General features: G+C 37.2%; 1 pseudogene; it reads right to left on the reverse strand.

Annotated features, from left to right (window-relative positions):
- Positions 1–9,587: 9,587 nt before the first annotated feature.
- On the reverse strand, positions 9,588–10,563 carry LOC101705354 (Y-box-binding protein 1 pseudogene; annotated as a pseudogene).
- Between the last annotated feature and the right edge of the window lie 9,645 nt (positions 10,564–20,208).

The following is a 20,208-nucleotide window of genomic DNA, read 5'->3' on the forward strand; positions in this document are numbered from 1 at the left end:
GAAAATTGGAAACAAAGTCTTCGTAAATAGGGAAGTGTAGAAGAGGTGAAGGGAGGGTAGGGGAACGGGAAAAAAAGAAGCAGCAAGAAACATCATGTAAATGTACAAGATCCCAATGATGAATGTAACTGTATTGTATACCTAAAATGTACCAAGAAACTTAATGGAAAAAAAAAGGATCTACCAAAACCTGTTTAAAGAATAAATAAATTCATGAAAGTTGAAGAATACAATATCAATGCTCAAAAATCAGTTGAATTTCTATACTGCGGCAATGATCAATCCAAAAATGTAGTTAAGAAAATAGTCACATTTGCAATTTCATGAAAACATAAAATAGGAATAAATTTAGACAAGAAGGTTCAAGACATTTTGAAAACTACCAAACATTGCTAAAAGACATTTATAAAGATAGAAATGACTTCCCATGGTAATGAGCTGAATCTTTAGGGTCAGACTAGGTACAATGACAAATCCATTATCACATGAGGTAAAAGAGGTCATTAGAAGACAGATAATTGTTTGGGGTACAATACTGGGAAATGAAGCTTGCGTGTAGATAACAGATCATTTGTTTCCATGAAAGGTAAAATATCCTCAGTCTTTGACTTTCCATTTCCAGTCCTTCTGCAGCAAAACTATTTTTTGCTTTATCTGTGCTGGAATATGTAGGAAACTTTTTCCTCTTATCCTTCATATCATAGGTTACAAATTGACAAACTACATGATATCTCCAGTCCACAGATGAGTTTTGTGCAGCTTTACAAAGTGTGTTCTTTGTGTGTGTGTTTGTGTGTATGTGTGTGTGTATGAGTTAGGAGTCCAATGATGACTATATTCAACAAGTCATATAAAAATCAGAACTTCTATTTTTTTCTGAAAAGTTGTAATATCTCACAACACTGAACACATATTCATGCATGGCAGCAACTGACTGGAACACTGGATAGTCCCCATCACTTCCCAGTGCTAAGAACATTCCCCATCATTCCTTAATGACCCACAGACCAGGTTTATTTATCTCCCTGACTCTTGTCATCTTCACTTTATAACACTATCCTTAACATGAAAGAACTTAAGAGGGTTTCTTTTCCTTTAAATGGAGTAGGGTATATATCATTGTTCTGGTTCTTAGCAACCTTTCTGTGTAAGCAGTGAGAGGCAATAGGAGCAGCAGATGGGAAGGCAATGTAAATGTTAGAGATTGTAATCCAAGCAGAGGACCGAAGACTCTGGACAATTCTTACTAATCCTCAGAATGACTTCTAATATCTTCTACAATAAATAAAAATTCTTATTTGGATGCATTAATGACATTACTCCAACCCTATTGACCTGATATTTTCCCTTTTTGCCAGAAGCTTCCTTATGTTGTCTTCCTGAATTGAATTAACTATCATTCTCTGCCTTTTTACATGATTTCATAACATCTGCCAAAGCATGCCTTTTCATCTGAAATTTTTTCAATATGAAATTTTCTAGACCTGTATTCCAATTCAGGTTCTGTCATGTACTGAGAGCAATTGGATAAGTGAATTCCCTTGTGTCTTAGTTACTTTTCTTATTGCTGGAACAAAATACCCAACACCCAAAGTTAAAGGAAAAAAGGTTTATTTTGGCTCATGGTTTGTAGAGGTTTCAGTCCATAACTGGTTCCCTCCAAGGCATGGCAGTATGGTACAGGCCCATGGCAGAGGAGAAACCATCTACAAGGCAGGCAGGAAGCAGCAAGCAACCTGCTTTTCCCTTTTATCCCATCCAGGCTACAAGCCTTTGGGGTGGTATCACTCACACACAGGGTGTGGTTTCTAACTTCAGTAAATCCATTAAACCATAAGTGGATCTATGCTAATTCTAATCAGTGGACTAATTTAGTACCACACACTCTTAATCCCAGTATCACACATCCTACATCCAGCCAGCTCCAAAAAGCCCCACTCATGAGCACTTAGGCATTAGGGGGACATCTAGATAAAAGCTGTGACATCTTCATCTTCATTTTCCCATGCCACCATCACCTATGAAATGAAGTCATTAAATATTAGATGATATCTGTCTTAGTCACTTTCTTGTTGCTGAAACACAATATCTGAAATCCACAATTTAAAGGAGGAGAGGTTTTTTGGTTGATGGTTCAGTTTATGTTTGGTCAGCTCAAAGGCAGAAAGGGATGGGAGAGGAGTATGGGGAAGGAAAAACTGTTCAAGTAAAGGTGGCAGGATATGGAGAGTGAAGGGAGCAGCTGGGAAAGGCGATAAATAAGTTCAGGTCATGGCACCAGTGGCCCACTTTTTCTGATTAGAACCTGCCTCTTAACAGCAAGTCAGCTATAGCATCCTTATAATCCAACCTTCTCCCCAAGCCCCATCTATGAGTGCATGAGGCAGTTGAGGGATATATAGACATAAACTCTAACAATATCTAAGTTTTCTAGTTCTTAAATGGTATATATCTGTTGTAGGCTTACATGGTTTCACCCACATCAGCCACACTAATAGAGCCCCATATTTGTCCTTTTTTGTTGATCATTGTGATAGTTAACTATTGTGTCAATTTGAGTAAGAAATGCCCATCTGGTTAGATTATCATTACTTCTGGGTGTGGCTGAATAGATATGACAAAGAAAACTCACCCTGTGTTTGAGTAGCACAGCCAATACAATAAAAAGATGATGGGGAAGGAAGTTTCAATTTGCTTTTTCAGAGGAGCTCCAGTCCTCATCTTTGCCATGTGATGCCTTGTCAAGGCTCCCAGCATTCTGACATTCTAGACATTTCAGTCTTCCAGTGCAAACTCTTTAGCTTTCCAGCTCAGACTCTTCAGCCTTCCAGCATAGACCCTTCAGCCTGCAACAGTACTCTGCAGTGAGTTACGGGTCTTCCAACTTGACTGGATCAGATTGTTCTATTCTCCAAAGGCACTCTCCAAGGGCACAGACAGGCCTTTTGCATTCGTCCATACCTGGCTCTGCAGGCAGCCGTTATAAACCTACAGAGTAAATCATGTATATATGTAAATGTGTTACTCTGGTGAGTCCTGACTGTTACAATCATTTACCATACAGATTTTTTTCTTCATATACATTAGAATCTATGTCATTCAACCACTGCTTTTTAGTACATCTAATATGCTTTAATATTTTTAAAAATCAGGGGCTTTGGTAATCCAAAATATCAGGCAACTGTACACATGATTTAAGGAACCTCATCATTATTATATTCTTTTTTCAAAAAATTTGCATTCTTAATTTATAGGATATAAAGAAGTGAACCTTGCTCAAGATTACAGTACTGGAACCAATAGATGAAATTTAAAAATGGCATGAGTTAAGTGAGTTAACCAACCCCCCCCCCCAATAGCCTGTGCCTGAACTTTACCCCTTTTCCTCTGTGGACTGCTTGTTCAAAGTGATAAGTTAACCAGCACCTAGCTTACCTTGTGGTTAAGAACAAAAAACAGGATATATCTTGTCTTGTGATTAAGAACAAAGGATGGGACAAGTTACAATGTGGGCCTAACCACAAAGACAGGCATTTCCTGCCTGATCCCCAAAATTGGATTTTAATCTAACTTGCAATCTGGTTCTGTACCACTGTGCTTACTCAAAGATGATATCATGACATTCTATTGTGTGGTTTTTCCTTTTAAAAACTGGGCTTCTCTGCTTGCTCAGTACCAAAAGGAAGTTAAGAGTGAGAGCTCACCTTTTGGTCACCCACTGTTAAAGGACTTTTAATTTGGACAATTTTCATGGCATGATTCTTTTCACTGAAATGGCTATAACAGATATATATTTAGCCAAATAAAAGTAAAACTTTAGACAACTAAATGGTTGGATTCAACATGATCGAATAGAGGAGGACCCACATTGAACCTATTCAGAGAAAATCAACTAAAAACACAGGTAATTGGAAGAAAGGCAGGGACATACATCCTGATGCCAAAATCAATCTGAAATAAGAGACTTGTAGATCAAACAAAACATAGCTGGGGTGGGGATTTAGTTCAGTGGTTTCACTCCCTGCTGCGCAAGCACAAGGACCCAAGTTCGATCCCCATTACCAAAAAAAAAAAAAACATAGACATGAGGAGAGCCGCCTCCAGCACTGAGGAGGTGTGCCTCTCAGGCTGGCATACCACCACCCCTGAGCACAGAGCAGCAGAGTGCCCCCCTAATGCCAAGGAGGTGAGCCATGCGGGTGCCAGCAGCACCCCCCCATGGCTATGTCAAGCCATTACCTGGATTCACACCTTAGAGTTGCAGGGGTCATAAAGGCCATTGTTCTGAGCTCCAGAAGACAGAGCAGAAGTGAAAAACAGAAAGACGGCCTCTATGAGGCCCCTTGATGAAAATTGAAGCCCACTGGAAAAATGAAGAAAATCTCTGCAATAAAGGCACACCAGATCAACATAGTTGGGGGAGCATCAGTGTGGACCAGAGCAGTGCAGCCACAAGCAGATCCCAGCCAGGGCTCCACCCTGACCCCAGAGGCTTGGGCACATTTGCCCAAGCCAAGGGCTTGCCTGGAAAAGACCTGCACAGGTGCACAAGCAACAGCCAGAGGTTCACCCCAATACCATCGATAATTGCACAGGACCCTAGACACACTTGCTCACACAACAGGAAATGGGGTGCACAGTCCCCAGTCAAAGGCCCTCCCAGACAACAGGTACATAGGGGCTCTAGGCAAAGGCACACCTAGATACAATCGCAAGTGTGCACAGGCCCCAGCCAGAAGCCTGTGCAGAAAACAGATCATCTCAGGGATCCAGAAGGCCACCATTCTGAACCAAGGAATTAGTGTACTAGTGAGCAGCACAGAAAAGGCTGCTTGGTGGCTTGCTGAGAATTGAAGAACACTGGGTGAGCAAAAAGTTGCCTCAAGAAAGGCCCTGCAGGCTGCATCGGTTAAAAATGAGAAGACACTTAAACAAGTTTGAAAACCAGACTTTCAGATCACAAAAGGCAACCCCAAAGGGAAAGGAGATGGAACAATCTGATACTCAACCACCTGGACTCCTTGAACTGCCAAAGAAAGAGGATATGGAAAAAATGAAATCAGAAATAATTTCTCAGATAACAGCAGAGATTGTGCCCATAGTGCAATACATGATTAAGAAATCTAGAGTGGACACATATAAAATGATAGAGGAGCTGAGGAACATGTAGGAATCCCAACATAGGAAACAAATGGAATCCGTAAAACAGATGAAAACAAATTTCCAGGGGATTAAAAGTTCCATTGAAAGTTTACACAGCAGAATGAGCCAATGTGAGGACAGAATTTCAGATATAGAAGACAAGTTTGCAACTAGTGACCAGAAAAAGAAAAATTTCTTTAAAATAGTAAGGGACCATGATAAATCAATCCAGCAGCTGCTAGACGATGTAAAGAAAAATACCATCGGTGTGACTGGAGTCTAGGAAGAAACAGGAGAGAGTGCAGATGACATTAAAAAAAAAAAAAAAAAAAAAAAAACCATTCCCAGAAGTGCTGGCAGAAAACTTCCCAAGGAGGGGAAAAGAACTTGACATACAAATAAGTGAGGCATATAGGACTCCAACTAGCTGTGATCACAAAATATCTACATATAGGCATACAAAGTTAGGATTCCAGAAACCCAACAGAAGAACAAAATTCTACAAGCAGTGAGAGAAAAGAAACAAATCACATAAAAAAGAAAGCCAATCAGAATCATGGAAGAAGTCTCAAAACCAACCCTCAAGGCAAAAAGAGCTCAGAGTGATATATTTCAAGCCCTAAAGGAAAATAGCCTCCAATCCAGATTAATGTGCCCTGCAAAACTATCATTCAAAATTGATGGAGAAATAAGATACTTTCATCACAAAGAGCACCTTAGGAACTTCATGAATACCAAACCAGCACTCCAAAACATTTAAGACAATATCCTAAGAAAAGATAATGAGGATCACAAGCCAAGGAAGCCCAGCAGAATGAATGCATTGGGCATGACAAAATTAAACACAAAGGAAGAGAATCCAAAAAAAAGAAAAAATCATGAAAATGATAAATCAAAATGTATCAGTTATAACCATCAATGTTAAGGGTCTCAATTCACCAAACAAAAGAAATAGACTGGCAGAATGGGTTAAGAAGCTAGATCCAACAATATTCTGCATACAAGAAACACACTTAATTCAAAAAGAAACTCATAGACTGAAAGTTAAAGGGTGGAAAACAACACTCCATGGGACAGGAACCCCTGAAAAAGCAGGAGTAGCTATCCTCTTTGCAGATCAAGTGGATTTCATACCAACACTGATTAAGAGACACAAAGAAGGACACTACATCCTTGTAAAGGGAAAAATCCAAGAGGAAGAGATGACAATCATATAGGTATATGCACCAAACAATAGTGCTCACAACTATATAAAACTAATACTAATGGACATGAAAAATCTAATAAGCACTAATAGAATAGTAGTGGGGGACCTCAATATCCCACTATCACAAATAGATAGATAAACTGGTCAAAAAATAAACAAGGAAATACTAGAATTCAATCAAACTCTTGAACAAATAAATGTAACAGATAACTACAGAGTGTTTCACCCCCACAAAGTCAGAAAACACATTCTTTTCAGCTGCACATGGATCATTCTCCAACCCACATACTCGCTCATAGAACATGTTTAACTAAGTGCAAAGGAATTGAAGTTATTCCCTATATATTATCAGGCCATAGTGTGAAGAAATTGGAGATCCATAGCAAAAGAAACGGCAAGAATCTCATAAACACATGGAAATTGAACAACACACTTCTGAATAACTAATGGGTCACAGAGGAAATTAATGAAGAAATCAGACAGTTCCTACAATTAAATGGCAATGCCAATACCATATATCGGAATCTATGGGACACAATGAAAGCAGTCTTAAGAGGGAAAATCATAGCAATGAATACTCATATTAGGAAAACAGAGCGAACTCAATTATACAACCTGGTGCTGAACCTCAAGCTTCTAGAAAAAGAACAGGACAAACCCAAGGGTCATACAAGGGAGGAAATTATAAAGATCAGAGCAGAAACCAATACAATGGAGACTAAGCAAAGGATACAAAAAAAAAATCAATGAAGCCAAGAGTTGGTTCTTTGAAAAAAGAAACAAAATTGACAAATCCTTAGCCAACCTTATCAGAAAAAGGAAAGAAAATGCCCAAATCCATGCAATTAGGAATGAAAAGGGTGAAATTACAGTGGACCCAGCAGAACTCCAGAGGATCATCAATACCTACTTGGAGAACTTCTATGCCAATAAGATGGAAAACACAGAGGAAATGGGCAGATTCCTAGATATGTGTGAATTACCAAAGTTGATCAAAGAAGACCTAAAAATTCTAAACAACCCAATAGCAGTCAATGAAATTGAAAATGTAATTAAAAACTTACCAACTAAAAAAAGCCCAGGCCCTGATGTCTTCTCTGCTGAATTCTACAAGACATTTAGAGAGGAACTACTGCCACTACTGTTTAAACTCTCCAATGAATTTGAAAGGGAAGCAATACTCCTGAATTCATTCCTGGAATTAATCATCACCTTGATCCCTAAAGCAGAGAAAGATTCAATAAAAAAGAGGACTATAGGCCAATCTCACTAATGAACACAGATGCAAAAATCCTTAGTAAGATACTGGCAAATAGAATGCAGAAGATCATCAAGAAGATCATACAATCTGACCAAGTGGGATTCATCCCAGGGATGCAGACATGGTTCAACATACACAAATCAGTAAATGTAATACACTCTATCAATAGAGCCCAGAACAGAAACCATATGATCATCTGAATAGATGCATAAAAAGCATTTCACAATATCCAACACCCATTTATGATAAAAACCCTACAAAAAGTTTGAATAGATGGCCTCTCCCTCAATCTGATAAAAGCCATCTGTGACAAACCAACAGCCAATATCATACTAAATGTTCAAAAACTGAAATCCTTCATACTAAAATCAGGAACAAGACAAGGATGACCACTATCACCACGCTTGTTCAATATAATTTTGGAAACATTAGCCACAGCAATTTGACAAGAGAAAGTAATAAAGATAGGAAATGAAGAATTCAAATTGTCATTATTTGCAGATGTCATGATACTCTATATAGAAGACCCAAAGAATTCCACCAAAAGTCTTCTATACTTAATAACCAAATTCAGTAAAGTACCTGGATACAAGGTCAACACACAAAAATCAATAGCTTTCCTCTACACAAAAAACAGACTCACTGAGATAGAAATTGGCAATCAATTCCTTCACAATAGTATTCCAAAAACTGAAATACTTAGGAATCAACCTAACAAAAGAAATCAAAGACCCTTCTCTGAAAACTATAGCACTCTGAAAAGAGAGATTGAAGATGATATCAGAAAATGGAAAGACATCCCTTGCTCCTGGGTAGGAAGAATCAACATAGTGAAAGTGGCCATACTTCTAAAACAGCTATATAGATTCAGTACAATCCCAAATGAAATTCCACCAGCATACTTCATGGACCTTGAAAAAATAATCCAAAAATTCATTTGAATCAAGAAGAGACATAGGGTAGGAAAAACAATTGTAGGCACCAAAGACATTGCAGGGTGTATCACCACCCCAAACTTGAAACAATACTACAAAGCCACTGTGATAAAGACAACATGATACTGGCAAAGAAACAGACCTGAGGACCAATGGAACAGATTAGAAGATGCAGAAAGAACTCCGGACTCACTCGGCCACCTCATCTTCGACAAAGGAGCCAAGCACACTCACTGGAGGAAAGATAGCCTCTTTAATAAATGGTGCTGGAAAAATTGGGTTTCAACTTACCAGAGGTTGAAACTAGACCTGTATCTCTCACTATGCACTAAACTAAAATCAAAATGCATTTAAGATCTAAGTATTAAAACAGAAACACTAAACCAGCTGAAAGAGGGGTTAGGAAGAACTCTTGAATACATTGGGGTAGGAAATGTTTTCATGAACAAAACCTCAACAAATGGTATCTCTTCTTATTAAAAAGCTTCTGCACAGCAAGTGAAACCACCAACAATCTGAAGAGACAACCCACAGTGTGGGAAAATTTTCACCTGGTGTTCCTCAGACAAAGGTCTACTATAAGGAGTCTATAAAGAACTTAAAAAAAATCAGACCTCCTAAATTTATTTTTTTTATTTTTTTACAGACAATTATTTAAGACCTTTATTAACAGGTGCTTGCAGTTTGTTGACTTTTTTGAAAAAATCAAGTTTTAAACTTTTATTACAAATTAAAAATGAAGTTCTTAAAAAATCTCAACTTGACCAGATATGAAACAATTTAAAAACCTTTAAAGGTGTATTGAAAAAAACCAAGCTTTTTTAAAAAAACCACGTTTGTCATTACCAAAAAGTGACGTCTTTAGGTAAAAATAATAAAAACCCCATCCTGCATAGATAATGCAGAAAATTCTAGTTATCTGGTCAATGGGTAAAAAGCAAGCACTTAAGGTCTTCAGTTCCCAATCTTTTGTTCATTTCTTATTGCTGGAATTTCATATTCGTTTCTTCTTGCTGAGTTACTAAACCGGATGATGGTAGAGATGTTAAACTGGCATTTACTCAGCCCCGCCCTGCTCAGCCTCGGGAGTGGACAAATTCTCAGTTGGTGAATCGGCTGCTTTTGTCTCTTTGCCATCTTGTGGTTTAGGGTTCTCTGCACATCTCTGTCGGTAACTGAAGTTGCGGCAGCATCGACGATGAGGTGGCTGCTGACCTTGGGTCTCATCTCCTTGATTTTCCTTATCCTCTTCATTGCCGTCCTCTCTAGGCTGTCTTTGGCGAGGAGGTCCCCTGCCAAATCGTGGTCTATAACCTCGATACATATTCTGTCTCACTTGTCTACCTTGTTCTCCTGCACCCTGGTTGTCAGCACCCTCCATCACTTCTCCCTGCACAGGAGTCTTGGACTACTGTGGTCGACGTCCATAGGGTCTCCGCATGTAGTAAGGTGGGAACCTTCGCCTGCGGTAGGGCTGGCATTGTTGAGCCTGGCCTTCAGGAGCGCTCTCCGATCCCTCATTCTTTTCCCCACTCTCACTATTCTGGTAATTCTGCTAGTAATTGCGTGGAGGACCCCTACGACGTGGATAACGTCTATAATGGTTACGGTCTGCTGCGTATTTACTGCCTTGAACTGGAACTCCACCAGGGCCTGTAACATTTGCTGCCTTCGCACCCTTTTCTCCTTCAACAACATCAAACTCCACAGTCTCTCCATCTCCTACCCTGCGAAGGTACTTCCTGGGGTTATTCTTCTTTATGGCAGTCTGGTGTACAAATACATCTTCTTTGGTGTCATTCCTGTTGATGAAACCATATCCGTTTCTTATACTGAACCATTTTACTGTTCCCAAAACCTTCCTTGCTCTGCGATGGCCTTCTTGTCCTTGCCAGCAGGCGCCGCAGAAGTGAGGCTTCCCGGGCTGACTCTCCCTGCGCCGCTGCCCCTGGTGGCGGGCTTGGTGTCCGCAGCCCTGAGGGCGGGGGCGGCTGCCGGGTCTGGGCCTCGCTGCTCATGGTTACGGTGATGGTGACTTGGGCCGGCTGCAGCAGCTATGGGCTCCTCTCAGGGTGTGATGGTAACTAGGCCGGCAGCGGCCTTGGGTCTGCTCAGGGGTCTCTGGGGTCCGCTCTCCACTCCCGCTACCAATGGAACTCAGACCTTCCAAATTTAAAGACCCAATCCGAAAATGGGCATCTGAATTGAACAGACATTTCTCAGACAAAGAGGTAGAAATAGAAAATAAACATATGAAAAAATGTTCAGCATCACTGGTCATTCAAGAGATGCAAATTAAAACAACGCTGAGATTCCACCTCACCCCAGAAAGAATGGCTGCTATCAATAAATCAACCAATAACAAATGCTGGTGGGGCTGTGGGTAAAGAGGAACCCTGCTCCACGGCTGGTGGGAGTGTAGACTGGTGCAACCACTGTGGAAATTAGTTTGGAGATACCTCAAAGAAGTAGGACTGGAAGTTCCATTTGACCCTGCTATTCCCCTGCTGGGGATCTTCCCCAAAGAATTAAAAGAATCATAGCACAGTGATATATGTGCACCCATGTTCATAGCAGCACAATTTGCAATAACTAAAATTTGGAAGCACCCCAATTGCCCATCAAGTGGAGACTGTATAAAGAAAATGTGGGTTTTTAAAAAATAAAATGGAGTACTACTCAGCCATAAAAATGAGAAGTTAGAGACATAGCTCAATGGATGCACATTGAAGTGACACTCTTATGTGAAATAAATAGGACACGCATATGTAAATACTGAATAGTTTCTCTAGTGTGAGAAACTGAAAGTGTAAATAAGAACTAAAAGGTATAATAGATAATGTGAAATAGGAAGAAAAGGTGCAAAGCGAAAGGGGAAGTAGGAGGGGTAGGGAAAAGGAAAGAAGGTAATGGAGTTAATACTAGAAAATGAATAAATGGAAATGAAGTCTTTGTAAAAAGGGAGGGATGGAGGGGTTGAAAGGAGGGCAGAGGAATGGGGACAAAATACGAAACAAGAGAGATTATATATAGTTGCAAATTTCCAATGATGAATGTCATTATATTGTATACCTAAAATGTACCAATAAAATTAATTAAAAAATAAATAAAATTTGAAATTCAAAGCAAAGAAACAAACATAGTCATAGAACTTTGTAAAATGATTATCCAGTCCACAGGGCTGCCCACTGGTCTACTGATTGATTGCATGCAGAGCAGGAACTGCCATTCCAAGGAAGTTCTCAAAATTTGGAAAGACTGAAAATGTATGGCAAACTCAATTCACACAGGATATTAGGCCCCTTGCTTCTTTTGTGTCCTGTAAACAAAGAACACTACAGCCAGGAAACAAATTTTGCTGGCACACACAGATTTGAGTGTCCAAGAAGCTGCTCCCTGTCCAACAGGCCACCAGTATTTTTTTCTTTGTCACATCCCATATCAGCTAACTGGAACCTCTAGCAACAAGGTTAGAGACTGCAGCAGTAGAGCAAGTATTGAAAAGATAATGATCCCTCCTGCCCTGCAATGGATGGGATTTAAGCAGCCTTGGGCAGTAGAAGGACAATGAATGGGAAGTAAGCACTCCTACCCACTAGAGAAGAGATTAATGGGGGACGTAGCAGCCTTGGGCTGACTCCAAGGCTTCATTGGCAGCAGTAGTGTCAGTGTGTCACCAACAGCACTCCTCCTGAACTGTGAAATGTGGTGTGAAAGGACAGAGACATGCCAGTGGACACTGTGCAAAGGGTCAACTGTAGACAGGAATGACAGCAGCCTTGGGCTGTTTCTTTCTGAGAATGCCACAGCAAGTGGAAGAGAGATACAGAGACAAACAGGATAAAGGGACATAGGCAGTCTGCCAAGGGACATAAGGAAACTTCCTGACTGCAGACTGGCCCCAGCCTCCACATCTGGAGGCCAAAATCAGCCCCACACCTGACACTAATCCTATTGCAGAGTTGGAGGGGTAACCCAACACAGTTTTAATCTCTGACTTGAGCACTATTACAGAACTGTGGACACCAGGGAAATGTTATTGTTTTGTTGTTGTTGTTTATTTTATTTTGTTTTGTTTGTTGCATTTTCCTTTTTCTGCCTGGGTTTTTTATGATTTAGATTGTAATTTTTATTGTTTATTTGTTTTGTTCTTGTTTCTCTATTTCCTCAACTGTTTTTCTTGATTTTTTTATATTTTTATGTGAGTGAATGTAGTCTCTATTCTTTCTTGTTCACTTCCATATTCATTTGCTTTATTTTTCATTCTTTCTCTACTGTCTTCAGACAGTATAACAACACTTGGGTTGTCTTGGGTCATAACCATCACCATAGTCCAGTACCAAAGGACTACAAGCTGAGCCAAATAGCAACTTCTCATCCCTAATAAATTGGGAAGGTAGAATCTTGGGGCAATCATAAAGACCAAGAGCCAGCTACACCTAGAAGACATCTATTATGAAGAATTGACACTTCCTAGGTAAGCATCAGTACTAATGATAAAGCTATCTAACATAAGAAATTTACAAGCATCAATACAAAAAACAAATTAAACTTAATAATAAAACATGTCAAGATACAAAAGAAAAATGCAACCCCAGACCTCTAGCCCAACCAGGACAAGTCCAGGGTACAACAAGATAGAGGAAATTAGAAGCCAATCACCTGAATTTTATGAAATCATAGCATCACAAGTAAAAAAAAAAAACAAAACAGATGCATGAAGCCATAGAATAAACAGATCAAAAATAATTTCCCAGGTGGAAAAAGAGATGATGATCAAAATCAAGGACTTGTTTAGTGAATATAGAATAGACACTGAGAAAATACAATAGAAGAGCTTAAGAAAAGGATGAAAACCATGAATTCCCAACATAGGAAAGAAATAGAATCTATGAAACAGATTCAAACAGATATCCATGAGATTAAAAATTCCATTAAAAGTATATGAAACTGTTTGAAACAAGGTGAGGACCAAATATCAGATATAGAAGACAGGATTGTGGTTAGTGACCATGAAAAAGGACATTTCTGAAAAATAGCAAGCAACCATGAATAATCAGTCCAACAGCTGCAAGATGATGCAAATAGGAGCAGCATAAGATTGACTGGAGTCAATGAAAAAGGAGGAGTTATTGCAAAGGACATAAAACACCTATTCACAGAAGTAACAGGAAAAAAATTTCTAAGCATGGAAAAAGAATTGGACATACAGATAAGTGAGGAATATAAAACTCCAATTAACCACAACCAAAGTGAATCTACACCAAAGCATACAATAATCAAGATCCTATAAATTCAACTCAAGAACTGAATATCAAAAGCTATTAGAGAACAGAAACAAATCACCTATGAGAGAAAGCTCATCAATTTCACAGCAGAGTTCTCAATACAAATATTTAAGTCAAGGAGAGCTTGGAGTGAATTATTTCAAGTCCGGAAAAAAAAAAAAGAAAGAACCTCAAACCCAGATTAATGTACCCTGTAAAACTATCTTTCAGAATCAATGGAGAAATAAGATACTTCCATAAAAAAGAAAAATGGAAGAAATTCATGACCACCAAACCAGCTCTACAAAATGTTCTGAAAGATATTTTAGAAAGAGATAACAAAGACTACAATTTAAAGAATACCAATAGAAAGAAGCCACCAGGAAAGGCAATCAATTAAACAGAGGAGGAAGACAGGAAACCAACAACAGAAAAATAATATGACAAGGATAAGGCAATATATATCAGTAATAATAATCAATATAAATGGTCTCTATTCACCAATCAAAAGAAACAGATTGGCAGATGAGATCAAGAAACGAGATCCAACAATTTGCTACATACAGGAAACACATTTACCTAAAAGAGAAATTCATAGATTGAAAGTCGAAGGATGGAAGACAATACTTCATGTGACAGGAACCCAGAAAAAAAGCAGGGGGAGCTATTCTTTTTGAAGATAAAGTGAACTTCAAGCCAAGATGGATCAAAAGAGACAAAGAAAGTTACTATACACCTGTTAATAGAAAACTCCAAGAAGAGATAACAATGATAACTCTACATGCACCAATTACCAGCACACTCAACTTTATGAAGCAAATATTAATGGATGTGAAAAATCAAATAAAAACTAACACAATTGTAATGAGGGACCTCAATGCCCAACTGTCATGAATAGACAGATAAACTAGACCAAATACAACAAAGAAATATCAAAACTGAAAGAAATCTGTGAACAAATGGACCTGGTAGACGTCTACAAAGTGTTCCACCCCACAATATCAAAATAGATGTTCTTCTCAGCTGTGCATAAGATTTTCTCCAAAGTGGACCACACACTAGCTCAAAGAACATGATGAATTAATTTCAAAGGAATTGAAATTATCTCATGCATACTATCAGACCACAGTGCAATGAAATTGGAAATAAATGGCAGAAGAACCAAAAAAATTTCTTAAACACATGGAAATTAAATAACATCCTCCTGAACAACCAATGGGCCACAGATGAAATTAAAGAAGAAATTAGACATTTTCTACAATTAAATGATAATGCCAGTGGAACATACCAGAACTTATAGGATGCAAGAAAGTAGGCCTATGTGGGAAATTTTAGTAGTGAAAGCACATATCAAGAAAACAGAGTGAGCTCAAATAAACAACCTGATGTTGAACCTCAAACTTGTAGAAAAAGAAGAAGTCAAGCCCAAACTTGTATGAAGGAGAAAATTATAAACATCAGAGAAAAAAATTAATGCAACTGAGTCTAAGAAAACAATACTAAGAGTCAATGAATCAGAGTTGCTTCTTGAAAGATTAAATATAATTGATAAACCCCTAACAAACCATATCAAAGGAAGGAAAGAAAGGATTCAAATCTATGCAATTAGGAATGAAAATGGTGAAATCACTATGGATCTCCCAGAAATCCAGATTATCTACACCTATTTTGAAAAGCTTTATTCTAATAAGATGGAAAACACAGAAGGAATGGACAGATTCCTAGATGCATATGAATTAAAAAGCTGAATCAAGAAGATATAAAAATTGTAAATAACCCAAAAACAATCACTGAAATTGAAGAGGTAATTAAAAACCTATCAAAAAAGAAAACCCTGGATATTGATAGATTCACTGCTGAATTCAAGAAATTTAGAGATCTAATGATACTGCTCCTCAAACTGGTTAATGAATTTCAAAGTGAAGCAATACTTCCAAAATCATTCCTAGAAGTAAGGATTACCCTGGTTAAAAAAATAAATAAATAAAACAGAGAAGGATCCAAACAAGAAAGAAAACTACAGGCCAATCCCTCTAATGAACATAGATGCAAAAATCCCCAGTAAGATAATAACAAACAGAATGCAGCAAATCATCAAAAAGGTTATGCACCATGACCAAGTAGTATTCATCCCAGGGATGCAGGGATGGTTCAACACATGCAAATCAATAAATGTAATACATTATATTAAGAGAGGCAAGGACAAAAATCACACAATCATCTCAATAGAGTCAGAAAAGATATTTGACAAATTCCAGCACCCATTAAAGATAAAATAATCCTAGAGAAAATTGGAATAGAGAGTCTCTATCTCAATTTGATAAAAGCCATCTATAACAAACCAAAAACCAATAACATACTAAATGTTCAAAAACTGAAAACTTTCACTCTAAATCAGGAACAAGACAATGATGTTTACTATCACCATGCCTGTTCAATATAGTTCTCAAAATGTTAGCCAGAGGAATTAGACAAGAGAAAGAAATAAAAGGAATAAAGATAGGAAATGAAGTAGTTAAGTTATCATTATTTACAGATTACATAATACTTTATCCAGAAGACCCCAAAAACTCCACCAAAAGACTTCTTATTTTAATAATCAAATTCAGTTGTGTACCTGGATACAAAGTCAACACTCAAAAATGAATAGTACTCCTGTACACAAATAATAAATTTACTGAGAGAAATTAGGTAACACATGCCTTTCACAATAGCATTGAAAAAATGAAATATTTAGGAATCAATCTAACAAAGGAAATAAAAGACCTGTACACTGAAAACTACAGTACTCTGAAAAAGGAGATCAAAGAGGATATCAGAAAATGGAAAGATATCCCTTGCTCATGGGTAGGAAGAACCAACATACTCCCAAAAATTGTTATTCAGATTTAATACATTCTTAATCAAAATGGAAGTAGCACACCTCACAGAACTACCGAAAACATAACTAAAATTCTTTTGGAACCAGAAGTGACCTAGAATAGCAAAAACAATTCTGGGCAAAAAAAAGCAAGGCAGGGGGCATCAAAATCCCTTATGTGAAATTACATCACAATCCAATCCCTGAGTTGAAATAATACTACAGAGCTACTGCGATAACAGCATGGTACTGGCAAAAACAGACGTGAAGATCGGTGGAACAGAAAAGATGATGCAGAAAATAACTTAAATGCAATTAGCCACCTTATCTTCAACAAAAGGGCCAAACACATTCACTGGAATGTGGCCTATTTAATATATGGTGCTAGAAAATCTGGCTTTTCATATGCTGAAGACTAAAACTAGAATCATGTCTCTCACCATACACCAAACTAGTCAAAATGGATCAAATATCTAAATAGTAAAACAGAATCACTAAATCTTCTGGAAGAGAGAATAGGTGAAACTCTAGAAGAAATAGGTGTAGGCAAAGACTTTACAAACAAAACCCTGATCACTCGGAAAATATTACAAAGTGCCAACAACTAGAATCTCATCTTATTAAAAAGCTTTTGCGAAGTGAAAGAAATCACCAAAAAAGTAAAAAGACAACCAACAGACTGGGAAAAAAATTTTGCCAGCTGTTTCCTCAGACAAAAGACTGATATGTAGACTACACAAAGAACTAACAAAAACTAAACACCTCAAATTTAAAGACTCAATCCAAAAATGGGCATCAAAGATGAACACACATTCCTGAGATGAATTACGAATGGCGGATAAATATATGAAAAAATGTTGAACATTGCTGTTTGTTCCAGAAATGCAAATTAAAACAACACTGAGATTCCATCTCACTCTGGAAAGAATGGTCATTATCAAGAAATCAACCAATAACAAATGCTGGTTGGGCTCTGGGGAAAAATGAACTCTTCTCCACTTTTGGTTAGAGTGCGTACCGGTGCAACCACTGTGGAAATCAGTGTGGAAATCTCTCAAAAAACAGGAATTGAGGTTCCATTTGACACAGGTAGCCCTCTTCTTTGTATCTTCCCAAAAGAATTAAAAGTATCATAACACAGTGATATCTGCACACCCATGCTTATACCAGCATAGTTTATAATAGCTAAATCTTTTTTTATTAAATTCTTTTATTGGTATATTGTAGGTATACAACACAATTACATTTCTCATTGGGAATTGTACCTTTACATAATGCATCTTGGTTCTTATTTTTTCCCCATTCCTAGCCCTTGCTTCACCCCCTCCACCCTTCCCTATTTACAAAACAACCCAAATGCTCATCAACAGATGAATGGATAAGTAATATGTGGGTTTTTTTATACAATGGAGTACCACTCAGCCATAAAGAAGGACAAACTGGACACATTTCTAGGTAAATTAATGCATCTAGAGATCATACTCTTAAGTGAAATAAATTGGAAACACATATGTTAATATCATATTGTTTCTTGGGGTGAGAAACTAAAAGTGTAAATAAGGACCAAAATATATAATAGATATTGTGAAATAGCAAGAAAATTTTCAAATAGTAAGGGGCACTAGGAAGGGGGGGCAGGGAAAGGAAGGAAAGGAAAAGAAAGTTAGAGAGGAAAGAAAATAGAAACAAAGCTATTATAAATAAGAAGGGGGAGTGGGGTAGAAAGGAGGGAAGGTGAATGGGAAAAATTGAATCAAGATATATCACATAAAGTACAATTTCCATATGATGAATGTGCTCTTTATGTATATCCAAATTGCATATCTATGTGTATATATGTGTATCTAATTGTATATCTACCAATAAACTTAATGATTAAAACATTGAATGGCTCATATTTGCAATAGATTTTGAGGAAATATGTTTCTCATCACTGAAAGTATTCAAGAGAAGACTAACTGGGGCTGGAGATATAACTCAGTAACAGAGAATGTGCTTCTCATGCTCAAGGTCCTTGAATCAATTTATCAGAGCCACAAACAACAGAAAGAAAAGATGAATGACTGTTTTTTAGAAGTTACTATATAGGTGCTACATGCATACTATATAAAGTAAAATTCAAGGATTCTAGGTTTCTAAGTTCCTTTGAAATAAATATTCTGTGAATCTAATTCCTTAGGTTAATATTAAAAGTAGCTCATTTTTTCTGAAACTCACATCAACTGACAATAATTGGAAGGAACCTATCAATGCAACAACTGACCATGTACAAATCATGTAATTATCATCTTTAAACTACATTGAGCTACCTTGGTATTCTGTCTTTGGTATATATACTGGAAGTTTTCATGTAAGGAAGACTACTTGGAATGAGACAGTTGGACATTTAAGTAATGTAACCATATGCTATTGGATAATGTTGAAGAAAAATATGTTCTATTCAAAACTATATTCTACAATAATATAATGATATATTTAAATTTCCCTAATATTCTATTATATGGTAAGTGAATTATATGACTTACAAAAATTGATAACATATATTATTCACAATGTCTTGTCAATATATGTTTACAAACTAATAAAATACTTGGGTAGATTCTCAATATTAACTTATTTTAAAGACATCATTCTTTTGACAAATATCAGCCAAGCTCTTAAAATCAGGTAAATGAGATACATGGATAGTATAGATTTCTGAGAACATAATATGCTTTTTAATTTTATTGTTAATGATGAAAGTAAGTTGATGCATATGAATTGGATAAAGGAAAAATAAGAAAATTAGTTATTCATCTGAAACATAATTCAGTGAAGCCCATTAGTAACCCACTAATAATATGTTTGGTAGCCACTTTGTAAAATAAACAAGGGTTTATGTGCAAATGGTTCAATCAGGAAAGTTTGGGGACACCAAAAATTCTAATTGAGATGACCCCAAAGAGTTAAGGCGGAAATGTGATTTTAATTCACTTAAATGGAAACATAATCCATTGAATTTTATTTCATTTGAAACTTAATAAACTGTGTATCACACTATTTATGGAGAGATTGAGTAAAGAGAATTCAGTGTGGAGAGGCCCACAGAACCAGATGTGAGCAGTGGCCAACCAAAGAATATTTAGAGCAAAGAGTTCTCTGTGGCTGCCCCTCCATGTTTTAAGTCTATGATCTTTCAAAAAGTTTTCAGTCTGATCATTTTGTTAGGCTACAGGGAGAGATTATCTATATCTGGGGAAACAAGCATTCTAGGCTTCTAGGTGGTTTTATTTCTTGGAGTACATACATTCTTTCTTCTATTTATTATGTTTTTCAGCAGAGGTAAATTTATAAAATTTTCTTCTTTTATTAGTGCACATTTGTGTTACATAATAGTTAAACATTTGTTTGGGAGAATTGGTACATATATATTTCTTTTTTCCTATTATCTATCTTTTATTTTACTCTTTATGTATATTTTGGGTTTCTTATATGAGAGAAATCATGTGACATTTAAGTTTGTGTGTCTGATTTATTTCACTTACTATTATAGTCTC

The sequence above is a fragment of the Heterocephalus glaber genome, unplaced genomic scaffold, assembly GCF_053883595.1.
Source record: "Heterocephalus glaber isolate CG9 unplaced genomic scaffold, H.glaber_assembly_v1.0 deba00001732, whole genome shotgun sequence".
Lineage (NCBI taxonomy): Eukaryota > Metazoa > Chordata > Mammalia > Rodentia > Bathyergidae > Heterocephalus > Heterocephalus glaber.